Source organism: Jaculus jaculus, chromosome 14 (genome assembly GCF_020740685.1).
Source record: "Jaculus jaculus isolate mJacJac1 chromosome 14, mJacJac1.mat.Y.cur, whole genome shotgun sequence".
Classification (NCBI taxonomy): domain Eukaryota; kingdom Metazoa; phylum Chordata; class Mammalia; order Rodentia; family Dipodidae; genus Jaculus; species Jaculus jaculus.
In genome coordinates this window covers 38518897-38538096 of record NC_059115.1, presented here as the reverse complement: position 1 = coordinate 38538096, position 19200 = coordinate 38518897, and the positions used below count along the sequence as shown (strand labels likewise).

The window sequence follows — 19200 nt, the reverse complement described above, 5'->3', positions numbered from 1 at the left end:
AGCCCAGGGGATTCTGGGACTTGTAGTCCTGCCCCGCTGCCCCAGGCGCCGGCATGACCTAGGACTTGGACTACATTGCCCAGGGAGCTTCCTGGCCTATAAAAGGCGCCGAGAACCGCTTCAAAGTGCAGTAACCATGTGGATGTTCTGCTGAGGCGTTTCCTCAAGCCTGCTGGGGTGGGAGGAGAGGTGGAGGAGGAGGTGGTGGAGGTGGTGGTGGTAGTGGAGAAGGAGGTAGGGGTGGAGAGAGAGAAAGCACACGCCGTGAGGAGGTGTGGGTGTTCCGCTTCCATCCTAACGGAACCAGCTCCTTCTTCGCAGATATGGGATTGCCCAGCGGCCGCTAAACCCGCTCCTCGTCCCTCAAACCGGCGCGGCTCCCCGGCACCAAGGTAGCGGCTGGGGCCGGGCAGAGGGCGCGGGGAGTTGGCACTGGCCCCGGGGCGCACAAGTTTTTGCCCTGCTTTCTGAGAGTTTGGTGGTGGGTTTGCAAGCACTGGAGTATATTGGGGCTTAAATTTTTTTTTTAATTATTTTTGTTTTGCTGGCCAGTTCTGGGGAAAAGTCTCATTTTATGCTTAAACAATCCCAAATGTCCTCGACTCCAGTGGCCGGCTTTGAGGATCTTCTGTGCCCTGGAATGGCATTCCCCTAAGTTGGAAACTGTTGAAGCAGCTGCAGGAAATAGTTTTGTTTTGTGTTTTTTTTCCCCCTTGGAGGTGGACATGAGGGGGTGTCACTTACAAGTCTGCCTAAGGAAACCGTCTTTCTAAAAATGTAGCCCTCCCTCTCGCGCTGCATGGTTGGGAGAATAATGCATGAGTGGGGGCCCCGTGGGGAGGGTTAAAAAAAAAACGGGAGAAAACCAGAAGATAGTGTTCCCAGTGAGGATGCAGGTTTCGGATACTCGCCTCCACGCGGGGAAACAAGTGCTTTGGGATCTGCCAAACACTTCCTTTAGTTTCAAGCCTCTGGCACGTTCGAAGTTTGTCTGTGCGGGATTCTACTTGTCAGTTACGCACTGGAAATAAGCAAGTGTAGTTAGTTGTAATCGACCCCCTGCCCACTACAACAGGGGAAAGGGAGGCTAACGTAGGTAGAAATCCGGAATACATGGTCTCTCCTACTCAGTCATCTTTCTTTGTAAATATTTAGGAGCTGAGTAGAGAGGAGCAGGATTCGCATCCCTTACTGGACGAGCCTTGGACACAGAGTGCCTGACCTGGTCAGGTGAGTGTGAAAGCTGAGTGTTGTGGTCAGTAATGAATTCTTATCCTAACCCTGTCTTAAGACCTCTCAAAGTAGACACGAAGGTTTGCCTGGCTCAGTGTTCAACATTGGACACTGCTGTCTGTAAGGGCTTTGGGGACAGCCACTTTTGATGGTGGCTCAAAATCGAAGCAGCCTGAATGTTTATGTGAGGGAGGGGACCAAAAAAAAAAAAAAAAACACATAAAATGGAGCTGTAAAAGGGCAGACCATTGTGGGCCTGAGAAGCACGTTAATAATTTAAATTCTGAAGGATGCAGGACATCTTATGTACCAAGATGCGTAAGCAAAAACGAAATTCTCCCCATTTTTCAAAGAGTCACTTTGTTTTTTCTTACTGTGGATATGTGCTTAATCAGAGTAGGATATAGTGAAAGAAATGAAAGTATTTGGCAAATTGAAAGAATGAGAACTTCAGAAGGGGAAGTTAGTGCTCAAAGCACAACATAGTAGCATCCAGGTCTTGAGTGAGGGAAGCCACCTGCATGTCAGGGAATACGGTGTGCTAATATTGTTTTGGTGCCTGTCCTCACATATAAGCTGAGGGCAGAGTTTATCTATCTGTAAACCCAACAACTCCTCTCCCCCTCACCCATGGGCACACTGCAAGTCTAGAAAGTGAGGTCTCCACAGGTGCGTAGGCATCTCCTCTTACAGCAGGTTCAGCTGTACAAAGTTTTTTTTTTCTTTTTTTTTCCTCCCAATCTGGTCAGGAGCAGGGTAAACAACAAGTTAATAGGGGTGAGCAGCAGTGGGCAGCTGGTTCTTAGTAACTTCTTTAACGTCCCAAATATTTAGCTGTTCCCTGGGCTACAATCGTTGGGCTTTTCTAATTAGGGAATAAAAGCCAGATACTTCATTATGGTAGTATAGAGCTTTTGTTTCCTGTTGATAAGATCCTCAGGAGTGCTGGTGGAGGGGGAAGCATTGAGATGTATAAGGTTAGTTCTTTCTTGGATTTCTTCTAATGGCTGTGTTGACCTGACAGAGTCAAAATTGGGGGTCAGTCAGTCCTTCCTTTGAAGTAAGAAACAGACAAGACAAAGCTGGTCCACAGACTTCCCTATCTGGTTTTCTAAAAGTACTAAGACACATTAGGTCCCTGTAAGCCAGGTGTAGAGTCATAGATCACAGAAACTCTCAGGTATAGGTACAGACTGAGATACAGGCTGAACTCACTTGGCAGCAAGGTGTGACCCATAGGCACTGATGCATACTGAATTCCACAGATGTGCTTCAGTAGGATGGCAGAGAGAGGGAGAGAGAGGGAGAGGGAGGGGGGGAGGGAGGGAGACAAGTTAGGAAATGGTAAATGTACTTTTAAAATGGATATTTTTATTTTCTTTAGAGAGAAAGAGGCAGATAGAAAGAGAAAGAATATAGGTACTTAGGTCTTCCAGCACTGCAGATGAGCTCTAGACACATGTGACACCTTAGGCATCTGGCTTTCTGTGGGTCCTATGGAATGGAATCTGGGTCCTTTGGCTTTGCAGGTAAGTGCCTTAACTGCTAAGCCATCTCTCCAGCCCTAAATATACTTTTGGTGGTGGTGTTTTTCAAGGTAAGGTCTTACTGTAGCCCAGGCTGACCTGGAACTCACTCTGTAGTCCCAGTCTGGTTTTGAACTCACTGCGGTTCTCCTACCTCTATCTTCCTAGTGCTGGAATTAAAGGCATAAACCACTACACCCAACTAATATACTTAAAATTTTTTTGTTTATTTTTATTTGAGAACAACAGACACAGAGAAAAGCAGATAGAGAATGGGCGCGCCAGGGCCTCCAGCCACCGCAAATGACCTTCAGACATGTGCACCCCCCTTGTGCATCTGGCTAACGTGGGTCCTGGGAATTGAGCCTGAACTGGGGTCCTTAGGCTTCACAGGCAAGCGCTTAACCGCTAAGCCATCTCTCCAGCCCTAACATACTTTTTTAATGAAATGACTCTTACTTATGTTCAACCAATGCTGAACTGACTATGCTTGCCTTGGTGTAAGAAGGAAACCCTGTAGTCATTGACAGGGATCCAAGAAAGTGGAGATGTGAGGCAATGTTAAATGTTAGGCTGAATTCATTTTAGAAAAGTATATGTTGTAAATCTGAATGAAAACAATGAAAAGCAAACAGCCCCAGGGCATGTTGTGTACATAGAGCATTGAGTGCGTTTAGGACCTGAGGTACTTCTCCTTCATTTACTTCAAGGCATCTTTAGCAGGTTAACAGGGTAAGGTGTTTTTGCACCTGCAGAATGTTGGGAGCTTTTTAGAGATCCTCCAGCTTACCTGGTGGTCAATTGGGCAGATGGTTTTTCTTCGTCGTTTCTTCCAGTTATGTTGATTGAAAGTACAATTTCCCCTCTGACTAATTAAAATCAGAATAGAAAATCCTATCAAGATTTTCTTCTTCCCAGTCAGAGAAAGCTCTTCATGTTCCTAATGAATCATTCTAGCTTCCACATGGAGACCTGAGAATGTCATTTGGGAATGACAGTGGTATTATCCATTCAAACAAGGTAGCTTCCTTGTGGAGGAGATTGTCATTTTTTCTTAAAAAAAGGCATGGGGGTGGGGTGGGGAGTACAGTGGTTGCTTGGAAGAGATGTAGTTGATTAACTCCACGAAAAAGATCTGTTAAACTTGCCTTCAAAGTATTTTCAGCTGCACACCACCATTATATGGAGGAGAGGGAGGGAGAAGAGTGAGAGAGCCTGATTGGCTCTAATCTAGTAGTATACAAAATTGCTTTCTTGAGAAAAAAAAAAAAAAAACTCAAATGGCTTTATAGCTAGTAATATTCTTATGGAATTTCTGTTTGACTTTTTTCATAAGCAACTCTTAAAACACAAGCCATATAAAATAACATATCAAATATGAGCAACAGAAAAAAAAACAATCAAAATAAAAGTAGGCCTGGACTTAGGTTTCTAGGTCAAGCTGTCCTTGGATACTTCTAATTAAGGAGTCTACTGAAGGCCAATGTCCCATCTTGTTTGCTATTGGTTTATCTATTAAAATAAAACACATTGCATTTGCAGACTTCTGTTCACTAGAAATCATGGTGATCTTAGTTCATTTTTGCTGCTCAAGTTTTTCCATGGTTCTTTTTTTTTTTTTTTTAGATTTTTATTTATTTATTTGAGAGCGACAGACACAGAGAGAAAGACAGATAGAGGGAGAGAGAGAGAATGGGCGCGCCAGGGCTTCCAGCCTCTGCAAACGAACTCCAGACGCGTGCGCCCCCTTGTGCATCTGGCTAACGTGGGACCTGGGGAACCGAGCCTCGAACTGGGGTCCTTAGGCTTCACAAGCAAGCGCTTAACCGCTAAGCCATCTCTCCAGCCCTTCCATGGTTCTTTTTTTTTTTTTTTTTAATTTTTTTTTTAATTTATTTATTTGAGAGTGACAGACATAGAGAGAAAGACAGATAGAGGGAGAGAGAGAGAATGGGCACGCCAGGGCTTCCAGCCTCTGCAAACGAACTCCAGACGCGTGCGCCCCCTCGTGCATCTGGCTAACGTGGGACCTGGGGATCCGAGCCTTGAACCGGGGTCCTTAGGCTTCACAGGCAAGCGCTTAACCGCTAAGCCATCTCTCCAGCCCCCATGGTTCTTTTGATGAGTGTGATTAGATTGAGGTCAGTTCAGTGGCAGGAATGTCATAACTTTTATGATCCCTCCTAGTTGTCACAGTGTCTGTGGTTCTGAGATGATTGCTAATGAGGTATAGCTTGAGCTGAATAAACAACTGAAACCATCACCTGTTAAATTGAGAGTCCCTGAGTTGGACATCTTGAAGGCACTTGGTATGCTAAATGTATTGGATATATCTATGCCTTTTAAAGTTGCTGTCATTCAAATGTCTTATATTGCTTATTCTGAAAATTTCTTGAGCACCTGTTATGTACCAAGTGTGTAGTGGGTGCTTGGGATATAGCTATGAGCAAATAATCCTGTGGCTAAAAGGCTTAGATCCTAGTTGAGGAGAGACAGCCAAATTAAATAAATTAAGTATTAAGGTATGAGAAGTAGTAAGTACTGTGGAGAAAAACCAAGCCCTGTAAGGATAAACAGACAATGACAAATGTGGACAAGGAGAAATTGAAAGCCTGTGCATTGCTGGTGGAATGCAGGGTGTACTGAAATGTATGTTGGTGATGCAAAAGGTTAAGCATGTAATGACTACAGGATTGGGCATTTCCATTTGTAGGTATATTATCTAAAAGAATTGAAAACAAGTACTTGAGCAGTTGTTGGCATATCCATGTTGCAAGCAGCTTTAACTGAAGTAGCCAAAGGTGAAAAAAATCTCAAGTGTCTGTTGGAAGATGAACGAATAAACAAAGTATGGTGTTATATGCAGCGAAATATTATTTAGCCTTTAAAGGAAGGGAATTCTCACATGCTACTATGTGGACAAACCTTGAGAATGTGCTAAGTGAAATAAGCCAGACAAAAGGATGCATGTTGCATGATTCTGCTTTTATGAGGTACCTACGGTAGTCTGAGTCATAGGCCCAGAATGTAGAGTTGCTTTTAGTGGTAAGGAAAGTAGGGGAGTATGTTAAAGGGGTACAAAGTTTTCCTGGGAATAATATAGTTCTGGAAATGGATGCTGGTGGTAAACGTTCATGTTTCTATTACCAAAACAAAAGCAAAACAGGAACAACAAAACACAGTGAGGGGTTATAAGACAACACTTAGGGCTTAGGAGTCAAAGCAGGACTCTACTGAGGTGACATTTGAGCAGAGTACTAAAGGAAATGAGCCAAGGAAGCCATGTCAATATCTAAGGGAAGGGACTTTCCAGAAGTCCAGAGTAAAAGTGCAAAGGCCCTGAGGTGGGAGGATAGGGGACATGTGGGAGGCAGGGCAAGGACTCTGGGCTGGCTCCAGCTGGGGAGGAGTGCCAGGGGTTGAGGTGGGAGGGAAGACAAGGTCCAGCAGTGAAAGTGACAGACAATACAGGATCCCTAAGCCCTATCAGAGTCCCCAGTGTGGTTTTCAGCATCAGTGAACTCTACTGCCCCTTCCGAAGAGACTGGCGAAGCTGGCAAACTCACATTCCAGATGGGAACTTGTTATAGGACAAAGGTCAGATTTCTACATATCACATGGCTTTGCCTGAGATTGAGATTCACTTCACTTGGAAAGCAATCCTCTCTGATGAAAAGAAGGTCCTACATTTGGCTTGTACAGCAGACTCTAAGAACCTCATGGTGATCGTGGGGTGCAGCATAAGCCTTCTGCCCTGTCACCACTCTGGTAGCCATTAAGTCTTATTTGGGGGAATGGGCGTCCCAGGAAACCTGCACCGTGTTCTTCCTCATTTAGAGAGTAAGAAGCCACACATCAGCAATTGTTCTGATAGCTCATGTGGACCCTTCCCACATGCAAACGTAACAGCCTGAGATTGTGTTACCACGATGGACACATAGGTTCATTGTTAAAAGCTTAGGACCAGCAATACAGCAAGACAACAGCTGCATACCATCCAAGGCTTGGGTTCCAGGTTTCCCCCCATTATGTAAGCATTATGTGTATATTTAAAATTCATTGTCCTACAGCCCCTCCCTTTTGCACTTAGAATACTTTTTTTGTTGTTGTTTGTTTTTTTGAGGTAGGGTCTCACTCTAGCTCAGGCTGACCTGGAATTCACTATGTAGTCTCAGGTTGGCTCAAACTCATGGAAATCCTCCTACCTCTGCCTCCTGAGTGCTGGGATTAAAGGCTTGCGCCACCACGCCTTTTTTTTTTTTTTTTAAAGTACTATATCATCCTATATTATGTCTTTGGAGGTGTGTGTGTGTATGTACACACACCAGGGTCTCTTGCACAGACACACCATTTTTTATGTTCAGCTTTGTGTGGGTGGCTGGCAGGTTTTGCAACTAAGTGCCTTTAACTCTTGAGCCATTTCCCCAGGCTTCCCTCCCCCACGTAGAGCATCTCGAATATATATACATATACATACACATATGTGCATATATGTATGTATATTTGGTTTTTCGAGGAAGGGGCCTGATTCTAGCCCAGACTGACCTGGTACGTTGTAGTCAGTCCCAGGCTGGCTTTGAGCTCACAGTGATCCTGTTACCTCTGCCTCCCCAGTGCTAGGATTAAAGGGGTGTGCCAGTATGCCTGGCTTTGTTGCTGTTGTTAGTAAGTAGACATCTGTATTTTTATTTCTCTAAAGTTCTGTCCCTTTGATGGGATTCCATATGAACAGTGACATGTATGGAACGAGTAGAGTAAAAAACATATCAGAGAATCAAAGAGAATTGGTGTGCCAGGGCTTCTGGCCACTGCAAACAAACTCCATTATGCATGTGCCATCTTGTGCATCTAGCTTAGATGGGTCCTGGGGAATCAAACCTAGGTTCTTTGGCTTTGCAGGCAAGTGCCTTAACTGCTCAGCCACCTCTCCAGCCCCAAGGTACTTTTTTCTGTTGGTGTGTACTGAAAACTTTTATCATAGAAAATTTTAAACATGGGGATGGGGATATGGTTCAGTGGTTAAAGGTACTTTCTTGCAAATCTTGCTGGCCTGCGTTCAATTCCTTAGTATCTATGTAAAGTCAGATGCACAAAGTGTTGCATGTGTCTGGAATTTGTTTGCAATGGCAAGAGGCCCTGGCCTGCCCATTCTCTCTCTTTCAAATAAAAAAATACATAAAAGCTTTTAAACATATGCCAATAATAGCTTCTTTTTAAAATTTATTTGCTGGGGGGGGGGAGAGAGAGAAAGATAGAGTGAGAGAAAATGGGTATGCCAGGACCTCTTGCTGCTTAAATATTTATTTATTTTAGAGACAGAGAATGAGGAAGAGGCAGATATATAGAGAGAATGTTCTTTTTATTTTATTTTTATTTTTATTTTTTGGTTTTTTGAGGTAGGGTCTCCAGCCCAGGCTGACCTGGAATTCACTATGTAGTCTCAGGGTGGCCTCGAACTCATGGTGATCCTCCTATTTCTGCCTCCCAAGTGCTGGGATTAAAGGTGTGTGCCACCACGCACACCTTTATTTTTGTTTATTATTTATTTATTTGAGAGTGACAGAGAGGGAGAGGGAGAGGGAATGAATGGGTGCGCCAGGGCCTCCAGCCACTGCAAATGAATTTAGACACGTGTGCCCCCTTGTTCATCTAGCTAACCTGGCTCCTGGGGAATTGAGCCTCGAACTGGGGTCCTTAGGCTTTACAGGCAAGTACTTAACCACTAAGCCATCTCTCCAGCCCATGTTCTTTTTATTTTTGAGGTAGGGTCTCATTCTAGTGCAGGCTGACATGGAACTTTCTCTGTAGCCTGTCCTTGAACTCAAAATGATTCTCTTATCTCTGCCTTCCAAGTGCTGGGATTAATACACCACTACACTTGGCTCTTACTTTAATTAATTATCATTTTTTTTTTTTTTGTCAAGTTAGTTCCTAAAGTATACTTACAAGAGAGTATTAGATATGAGAAGTCTGGATTCTCTTGTGATACTAGTGACCCCTGATGCTTAATGATTCAGTATGCTGGTTCTGTTTTTCTGTCTGCTTTTATCAGCTGGGGTTCTTTTATGAAAGAAGCCTTCTCCACTTAGCTCATGTGAGAAAGATAAGATCAGCACTTTAGGCTTTAAGTTGAAGTTTAGGTATTTATCCATCTATCCATCCATCTAGTGAAGCTGGGACCTGTTGTCCAGGTTTACCACCAACTCCTGGGTCCCGGTGAACCTTCTGCCTCAGCCTCCTGACTAGTTTGTAGACTAATGAACTGGTATTCTAGCATGCTTCACAACTGTGGTTGCCAACTGGGTGACATTTGGAAACATCTGGGGACATTATTGGCCATCATGAAAGTCTGGGGCAGGGAGTGCCACTGACAGTGATGGGTTAGAAATCAGGAGTACTGCTAAACAGCTTACAATGTGTCATACCTTTGTAGTTACATAGAGGCTTGACCTGAGTCACATCTTTTTTTTATTTTTGCTTTTGCCAAGTCTACCTTGTACCCTTCACAGCACAGTACTGTATTCCAAAATACCAGGAATGCTACTAATGAGAAAGGCTGCACCTTACAATGGGTATGCCTTTGGAAGCTAGTGAACTCATGGACTTAAACTTTAGGTAATTCATGTTTATATTACTGCTAATTCTTCTTCCTCTTCCTTCTCCTATTCTTCCTCACTTTATAGCCCAGGCTGGCCTTGAACCGTTGGTGTTCTAAAGAGCTGGAATTGCAGGCATGCACACCTTGCAATTATTTTTTTAATCGTTATTTATGAGAAAGAGAGAGAGACAGAGAATGAAAATGGGTGTGCCAGGGCCTCTTGCTGTTGTAAATAAATTTCAGACACATGTGCCACTTTGTGCATCTGGCTTTGTGTGCTTACTGGGGAGTTGAATCTGGGCCAGCAGACATTACAAGCATCTCCCTTAGTTATTTTTATTGATGTCAATGAGGGAGTGGTTATTTAGGTTAGTTCCTGAGACTTTTGACAGTCTTAGAAGTCTTTGGTAGCTTACTCTGTGTGTGGCAAGATATTCCAGGCTTATCCTCTGTATTTCTTGTCCCTGCCTATGAATTACCCTGTTCATCAAGCAGCCCTAGTTCACATTATTCTTTCAAGAGGAAAATGGCATTTAGATGCCTCTTTTCAAGGCCATATAAGTATTCTTGTTTTCATCCTGTGGGTGACAAAAACATAAATTAAAATGAAGAAAACTTAACACCTGAATATTCCTAGTGATATTTTCACAATGCATTTGACATGTTTTACCTGTTTCCAAGAATTCTGAATATAGTCTGAACTTGAAAAAAAAAATCACTGGGCTGTTTTGGCCTTAATATAATGGGTCCAATACAGTTATACTTTCAGATAAATAAGAACGTTACTTGTTTTCCATCTATGTTTGTCAACCCATGTGTACCCCACTAAGAGGTGTAGAAGACAATTTTGTGGGTCTTGACCAGCTTATGACGAAGTAGGCAGGATAGAAAACATCAAAGCAGGACTGGAGAGATGGCTTAGCAGTTAAGGCAGATGCCTATGAAGCCTAAGGACCCAGGTTCGATTCTCCAGGTTCCACATAAGCCAGATGCACATGGTGGCATATGCATCTGGAGTTTGTTTGCAGTGGCTAGAGGCTCTGGCATGCCCATTCCAATCTCTATTTCTCTCTCTCTCCCTCTTTCTCTTTATCTAATAAATAAATAAAAATAAATCTTAAAAAAAAACATCAAAGCATATTTCACTTACACAGATTGCGTGTTCTTTACCCAGAATGCTTAGAACCAGAAGTGTTTTGGGTTTTAGACTATCATCATAGTTCATTTCTTTTTTTATTTAAAGAAAGATTTTTGTTTGTTTTTTAAGGTAGGGTCTCTCTCTAGCCCAGGCTGACCTGGAATTCACTATGTGATCTCAGGGTGGTCTCAAACTCACAGCTGTTCTCCTACCTTTGCCTCCTGAGTGGTGGTATTAAAAGCATGCGCCACTACGCCCAGCTTAGATTTATTTGTTTATTTACTTTCAAGGAGAGAGAGAGAATATGAATGGCCGTGTCAGGGCCTCTAGCTATTGCAAACGAACTTTAGACACATGTACCACTTTGTGCAGTTGGCTTTCCATGGGAAGTAGGAAATTGAACATGGGTTGTTAGGCTTTGCAGGCAAGTACGTTAACTGCTAAACTCTCTCTCCAACCCCGAAGTTCATTTCTTTTACTCTGGCTCAAAACAAGACCAGGTGGAAGAGTCCTGGAACAGAGCCCTAATGTTCCATTCCAGCTACTGCACGTAAGGGACCCCCACTGCAGGGGAGCATATGAGGCTCTTCTGGGGCATACACACATGCAAACACCACACAAACACACCACACACACAAGCAAAAATCAAAAATAAAAAAGTTTATTTCTTTTAGTACACATGTTATGCACACATTGCCTGAAGATAATTTTATGTAGTCGTATTAGTGATTTTTTTTTTCTCTTTGCATGCAGGTAGCTTCATGGTGTGGAAATATCCTTGTGTTATCTGTGTCAGCACTCACCATTGTGCATTTTGAAGAATTTGGATTTTGTATTAGAATGCTCCAGCTTTACTTAAAGTAGGCTGTGGGTATAGCTCAGTAGTAGAGCAAGTGTGACACAATTAGTTCAAATCCTACCACAGAAAAAGAACAGTCCCCCCCACCAAATAACTGCTGCTTCCACAATGAGTAACTCACAACCCCATGGGGAATATCTGCAACCCCACTGAGCGGGGCCCCCAGCAGAATGGGGCAAGAGAAGAGAGGGTACCAACACATGACATATCCATACAAAATATGTTGTTGTTAATAATAAAGTATTCACAGAGGAAAAAAAAGAAAAAGGAAAACAACTGGTGTACCTTATAGAAATCCTACTCCTCCTCCTTTTTATCAGAACATTGGATTTTTAGCTCAGTGTTTCTCCTGCTGTAGGCTGCAGTCAGAACTATGAGAAGGGTGTTTTACATCTGTATTACCCCAGGGGTGGTCCCTAGAGCAGCAGTATTGGCTTCAGCTGAGAGCTGGTTAGTAATTTCTCATCCCAGACCCACTCAGTCAGAACTTAATATTGTAGTGGGCGATGTGTCCTCATTGATGTATGAAGAGCTGTCCTGGATGTTTGCCTTGGGATGTCGCCGCACAGGTTCTTTTATAGTTCCTGTGTTTCTTCATGGCTGGTTCTCACCTGTTGAAGCTGACCTTTGTACTTGCCCCTAGCAACCTTCTCATTTTCAGTGAAGTGGAAAGGTAGGCTGACCCACCAAGCTGAGATGAGTAAGCAGTTTGGGCAGAATTCTCTCTGGCAAAAATGTAAACTTCATGTGTTTACACTTGCTGATGCTGCTATTTGCTGTTGACCTACAGGTACAAAGAGACTGAAAACTACCAGTGCAGTGAACATAAACAAAAATTGCAGCTGTATTTTTTACCTGGTATATTCAGGAGCTTGGAGGAGTTGATGTTTTAGAATGCTTTAGGACTTCTGTCATTGGCAGAACTTCTGCAATGCTTGATACAATGTTATCCAACAGAAAACTCTTGAAGAAAGGAAAATACCACTAGTCTCCAAATTTCTTGGTATTCATTTGCATTTGGGGAGGAGCTTTATTAGGGAAATGATTTTGTTCTGCAAAGACAGCTTAAAAGCATCCCAGGCACATATTTCTGAGCATCAAAAGCTGATACAACACCAAGAACATTCATTTATTTGCCTTGTTGATGATGGTGGTGGTATGTGTGATGTGTGTGTGTATATGTACTGCTGTATTTCACCACCGTCTCCATTCCCAGCCCCCCAGCCAATTTCTTCTATTTCCTAGGTTCCTGCCCAAATGCTTCCTGATACTTGAAATTTTTTCCTGTTATTTGAAACTCCATGACACATGATCTTTATTTTTCCTCATGGACCTTTTTGGTATTTTAACCCACAAGAGTACCTAGCATGTAGGGCACCCTCACAAAATATTTGTTAAGGTGATTCTTACACATTTTTTTTTCTTCAAAGATTTCAGGTTGCTTCTCAGAAAAATCTAATGTTTTGTGTGTCTCTGCTGTTTAAAGCTTTCTGAGCTGGCATATTGTTTTGAAATGCCTTTTTGGTGTGCAAAGGGAAATGAGGGCCACGTAGAAAAGCATTAAGTTCTTTTGGATGGCTTTTGTGCTCTTGCTGAGTCCAGCTCTCTAGAGGACATGTTACGACAGTAAGCGGGAGTGGAAGTGCGAATCAGGTAGTGAAACAAATGTGGGATTGGTATTACCACAAGACAGGGCTCCTGAGCACCCCACCATTTACTGCTTCTTGGGTATGAGCAAAACATAGAACATCTGTGCGTCTGTTTCCTCTTCTGTAGAATAGGTATAAAAGTACCTGCTTCTGAGCCTGGTGGTGTACTCCTTTAATCCCAGGCTGAGGCAGGAGGCTCTCTGTGAGTTTAAGGCCAGCCTGAGACTATATAGTAAATTCCAGGTCAGCCTGGGCTACCTCATAAACAAAACAAAAAAACCAAGACACATTTCTAGGACAGTGATTCTCAACCAGCAGGGTGTTTTGGCCCTCCAGGGCACAATGGGCATTGTCAGGAGACATTTTTGATTGTCACATGTGTGGTTCTTGTGGTAAAGTGCTGCTGGTATTCAGTGGGCAAGAGGCCAGGGTTGTAGCTCAGCCTGCTCCAGTTCCCAGCACACAGGCTCCCACCACGAAGAGCTGTTTGCTCCAAATGTCAGTCATGACAAGGCTGGGAAAGTCTGCCCTAGAGTCAATTTCCAAGACTCCCTGAGACTTACCTCTCTAGGTTATTGACCTAACTTGCTTTGCTGATTCTTTGTGATTCAGGCTGTATAGGCAAAGGGTGTCTGTAGGTTGGGGCAGACTTTAATTTTTTAAACAAAATAAACACCCTCTCCCTACTTCCCACAAGTGTTGGCCTTGGTGTTTGCAGCGCTATGGTCTGGAATTGCCAACTCACTGGCTGTGTAACCTCCAAGAAATTACTGTACCACAGTTGGGTGGGTTGGTTGGTTTTGCCACATATGAAATGAGGAATTTTGGCTCAATGCTTTTTAACTACCATTTCACCAGTGTTCTCACTGACCAAATTTGATCCATTGGTTTTTCTTACTGTGGTCATAAGGAGACTTAAGAGCAGATACTTGGGTCTAGAGAGGTGGCTCAGTGGCTAAAGGCACTTGCTTGAAAAGCCTGGGTTCAGTTTCCGAGTACCCACATAAAGCAGATGAACAAAGCGGTGCATGCATCTGGAATTCATTTGGAGTGGCAGGAGGCCCTGGAGTACCTATTCCCCCTCTCTCATTCTATCTCTGCATGCAAATAAATAACAATATTTTTTAAAAAGCAGATACTATCATTGGTATCTTTCTTGAGAAATACCTTTTTGTAACAGTGTACCTGTTTTGAGGACAGACAGTTTACTAGACATATGTGAACAGTTCAATAGATTTGTGTGTGAGAGAAACATATGTGGGAAAATATTTTCTTCCAGTGCTGGAGATCAAATCCAGGGCTTTGTGTGTCCTAGCAAGTGCTCCACCATTAAGCTATATCTCCATCCTGAAGGCCAACATTTAAACTAGCTAGCTGTTCTGAAATACAGATTTACAATACCTGTTTATAAGGTTGTCATAAAGGACCCTGCTTAATGGACCTTGAAATTTCCAAGTTGGTGACTTCCTTTGGGACAGGATGAAAATGAAAGCAGAGTATTATTTTCTGTGCTATTTGCAATAGGATAATGACATGGTGATGGGGACATGCTGTGTTTATGAGGACACTTTCTGATGGAATGAGACAGCAAGAAAGCGCCCATGTGAATGTGTATGAGGGAGAAAGGTTAGGCATTGTGTCCAGCTCAAAAAGAATTCTGCACTCATCTCCCTTCACAATGCAGATGATAACGTGCAGCATCTTTGCTCAAAGGAAGTTCTGAAATTAACCCCAAGAGTGCCCAGGAACAGAAGGAGGCTGTCATGGAGAAAACCTTCTCCCTCTTGGGAGAGTCAACTATAAATGTGTTGGTTTTCTGCAGTCCGTGTTTACAGCTGTATTACCATATATGTACCTGGGTGAGGGCATGGCAGAGAAACTTGTGCTCCTCTGGACAGTTTCCTCGGCCTCTGGCCAGGAGACTGATCAGATGCCAGCAACACTTCCTTCTTCAGCACATACTTTTGTTTTCTCTCTGAAAAACCTCATGGCTTCCATGTCTCAGCCCATTGTTAACCCCTCCCCAACTGGAGGCTGCTTGACCTAAAAGTGACGTGGGACTTTTTGTACTGGTCCTTGACCTCAGTTCTGAGGGGCTGGCGTGGATCCCGGATGCTTTTTAGCCCCTCTTTGCTATTTGACTTTAGAGGAACCTTTTTGGTTTCATTACTTTTAAAGCTAGTAGCCATGAAACCAACACTAGAAGGCCCCTTTTTTTTGGAGGATGGAAGGAATAAAGCTATGCAAAACAAAACAAAACCAAGCATAAATCCAGAGAGCACTGATGAATTTTCACTGGCTGTTTTTCACCAGCCAAATGGATTGTCCAATTGCATTGTGCTTGTAGACCAAGTGGCAAAGGTTAGTGACTGCAGAGTAGACATAGGGATTGCAGCAGCAGCTGGGTAGGCATCCCGTCCTCTTCTGTCTGTGTGGTGGCTCTGGCTTATGTTAGGAACAGTGTGGAGAACATTTTGCTAGACTTGGCACTAATATGTTCATGTGGGTATGTCTCATAATTTGTTCCTTTTTTTCTACACGCATTCATCATTTGAAGTCACTGATCCTTAACTGATTCTAAAGAGATTGTAAGCTGTGGGAGGTTTGAAAAGAGTAGCCAGCATAAGGGGATATAAAGTGGAATAACAGGAGTGGGGAGGTGGCTCAGTTGGTACAGATTGTCATGTAAGAATGAAACCTGAGTTTGGACTGATATGAGGTGTCAGGAGTAGAGTCCTCGAACCCCAAAACCTTAGTTCATGTCTTTATTTGACAGAAGGTAAGAGAGAAAGAGGCAGATAGAGGGAGGGAGAGAATGGGCATGCCAGGGCCTCTAGCCACTGCAAACGAACTCCATATGCATGTACCACCTTGTGCACCTGGCTGACATGGGTACTGGGGAATGGAACTTGGGCCCTTGGGCTTCGCAGGCAAGTGCCTTAAGTGTTAATCCATCACTCCAGCCCTCATGTATACTTTTAACCAAAGAACTAGATAAGACTGAGAAGGATAATTACTATTTTTTTCTTTCTTCTTACTGTTTTCTTTGAGGTAGGGTCTCACTCTAGCTTAGGCCAACCTGGAATTCACTATGTAGTCTCAGGGTGGCTTTGAACTCATGACAATCCTCCTACCTCTGCCTCCCAAGTGCTGGGATTAAAGGTGTGTCCCACCATGCCAGGCTGAGAAAGGGTAATGTTTAAATTATATTTCTTTAGGATAGTACAAAACCAAGGGAAGGAAAATGAATAAACCCATGTGGGCCTAAAAGAAATGTGAAAAGAGATTTAAAGAGAAAAGAAGAGAAAGTAGAGGGTGCTCCTGCCATGTGGAGTGCAGGAGGGTGTCGAGTGTCCATGGGGAGAAAGGGGTGTCTCTCCTACTCTCAGCTCAGCTCCGCAGCCTGGCCAGCCTGGGCTGAGGTGAGGAAAGTTTACAAGGGCCTCAGAGTTCAGGAGCTTGCCCAGACAGGCCTGCTCTGCCCTGGTATTGACAACTTTATGGTGGTAGACCTTACCTTCCTGCTCAAGTGAGCCAGAGTGAGAGTTGATTGATCTGGGCTAGGGATTGGCTCAGGAACAGGCCAGCCAAGATGCTGAACTGGGGGCTGAACTTGACCAACTACAATGTCAGGATTAGATTTAAATTCTAGGCAAGGGGACCTTCCTCATAGGAGGAGCTCAGATTCTTTGTGGAAAACAAATCTAGGGAATAGATAAGAAGACTACAAGGATAGGCCCAGAGAAATTCCTGCTTTTTACTTTTAGAGGCCCAGTCACCCTAAAGTTCCTCACAAAGCTTCCTTCCTCCCTCTCAGGATTTCCGGCACCTACATGAAAATTGAGCATGCTGGGGTCCTATAATCCCAGCACTGAGGAGCCAGAGATAAGAGGACCACTAGGCCTTGTTGGGCAGGTAGTCTAGCTCAATCAGAAAGCTCCAGATTCATGAGAGACCTTGTCTCAGAAAGTGAAGCGGAGGGCTGGTGGAGGTCAGGTTTGCATTGCTGGTAGAAATCACCCAGAGCAAAAGCAGCTTGTGGGGAAAAAGAGGTTTATTTTGGTTTACAGGCTCGAGGGGAAGCTCCAAGATGGCAGGGAAAATGATGACATGAGCAGGGAGGACATCACCCCCTGGCACACATCAGGTGGACAATAGCAACAGGAGAGTGTGCCAAACACTGGCATGGGGAAACTGGCCATAACACCAATAAGCCTGCCCCCAACAATACACTGCCTCCTGGAGGCAATAATTCCCAAATCTCCATCAGCTGGGAACCTAGCATTTAGGGGTCACCTGCATCAAACTATCACATTTTGCCCCTGGCATCCATAAACTGTTAACCATCCATGATGTAAAATGTACTGCATTCAGTCCATCTTTAAAAGTCCCCATAGTTTTTATCAACCCTAATGATGTTCAAACATCCCCATAATCCAAGATCTTTTAACTGAGCCATAATACCAAAAAATAACCTCAAAAAACCCATAATGGCACAGAATAAACATTCACACAGCAAAAGATTACAGTGAGCATAGCAAAGAAATATTTAACCAATATAAGGTTTAAAACAACCAGGGCAAACATCAAACTCTGTAGCTTCAAGTCCAACAACTCTAGCCAGTGACAAACCTCCAAGTTTGATAATTCTAACCAGCAATAAGGCTCTGGCATTCCAATTCCACCCCTCCAGCTAGGCTACTCACAGTCCTGGAAACTTAATTATGGCCGGCAGCTTTCCTTAGCAGCCATCTTGTGGTCCTGGCATCTCCACTGGGTCTCCACTGCAACCACTGTTCGTTCTCATGGCTCCATGGAGTCTCCATGTAGGTATCCAGAAAACCTGCTTCACACTGCCCATGGCCATTTCCAAAACACAAGACCAAGCCGGGCGTGGTGGCGCATGCCTTTAATCCCAGCACTCGGGAGGCAGAAGTAGGAGGATCGCCATGAGTTTGAGGCCATCCTGAGACTCCATTGTGAATTCCAGGTCAGCCTGAGCTAGAGTGAGACCCTACCTTGAAAAACCAAACCAAAACAAAAGAAACAAACAAACAAAAAAAACCACAAGACCGCATTGCAAACTCAATGACCTTCTCTTTCCTGCATTTCTTATACTCTACAATACAAGGTAGGGTGCCAATTTGTTAATCCAGGGGGAATAAAGTAGACTTTGAAGAACAGGACACTCCTTGAGCACTCAGACTCCTTAAAAAGTCTACATTATTCCTGTTGCCCCAGTGCAGGTCAGCTGGCCCAATCTCAAAGGTTGTCATCTCTCAATTGCAGCTGAACGGGCAGCAGTTCACCCAAAGATTTTTCTTTCTGTGCCATATCCCTCTACTCACATCAGTTCATTTCTGTCACACTGCGCAACTTTTTTTTTTTTTTTAAATTTTTTTGGTTCATTTTTTATTTATTTATTTGAGAGCGACAGACACAGAGAGAAAGACACATAGCGTGGGACCTGGGGAACCGAGCCTCGAACCGGGGTCCTTAGGCTTCACAGGCAAGCACTTAATCACTAAGCCATCTCTCCAGCCCACTGCACAACTTTTTAAGACACAAACATAACAGCACGCTTCCCACACAAACTGCTAGCCCAGTGCAGGCAAAGCTCTTTCTCACCCTCATAAGCCAAACCTTAAAGTCCATAGTTCTTCCTGCATTCAGGTCTTTCAATTATGACCAGAATAGTCCATGAAGCTGTACTTATAGAACTGCAAGGCATCTCTTAGGCCAAGGTTTCTAATCCTTCCACATTCCTCTTGAAAATCAGCTCCAAAAGGGCAAAGCCACAGTCAGGTGTCTAGCAGCAACCCTACTCCTCGGTACCACTGCACTGTTGCAGTCAGGTTCGCATTGCAGGTAGAAATCACCAAATCAAGAGCAGCTTGTGAGAAAAAGAGGTTTATTTTGGCTTACAGCCTCAAGGGGAAGCTCCATGATGGCAGGGGAAAACGATGGCATGAACAGAGAGTGGACATCACCCCCTGGCCCACATAAGGTAGACAATAGCAACAGGAGAGGGTGCTAAACACTGGCAAGGGGAAACTGGCCATAACACCCATAAGCCCGCCCCCAACAATACACTGCCTCCTGGAGGCGTTAATTCCCAAATCTCTATCAGCTGGGAACCTAGCATTCAGAACACCTAAGTTTATGGGGTACATCTGAATCAAACTACCACAGCTGGG

The 19200-nt window shown here is 43.8% G+C and overlaps 1 protein-coding gene across 16 annotated transcripts in view; it reads left to right on the top strand.

Annotated features, from left to right (window-relative positions):
- The first annotated feature begins 232 nt into the window (after nucleotides 1–232).
- Nucleotides 233–19200, top strand: part of Itpr1 (inositol 1,4,5-trisphosphate receptor type 1) — a 380520-nt gene continuing 361552 nt past the window's right edge. For all 16 annotated transcript variants that reach the window (XM_045134263.1, XM_045134269.1, XM_045134267.1 and 13 more), the window contains exons 1-2: nucleotides 233–392; nucleotides 1156–1230. The gene's annotated coding sequence lies outside the window, so the exon portion shown is untranslated. The remainder of the gene's footprint in view (nucleotides 393–1155; nucleotides 1231–19200) is intronic.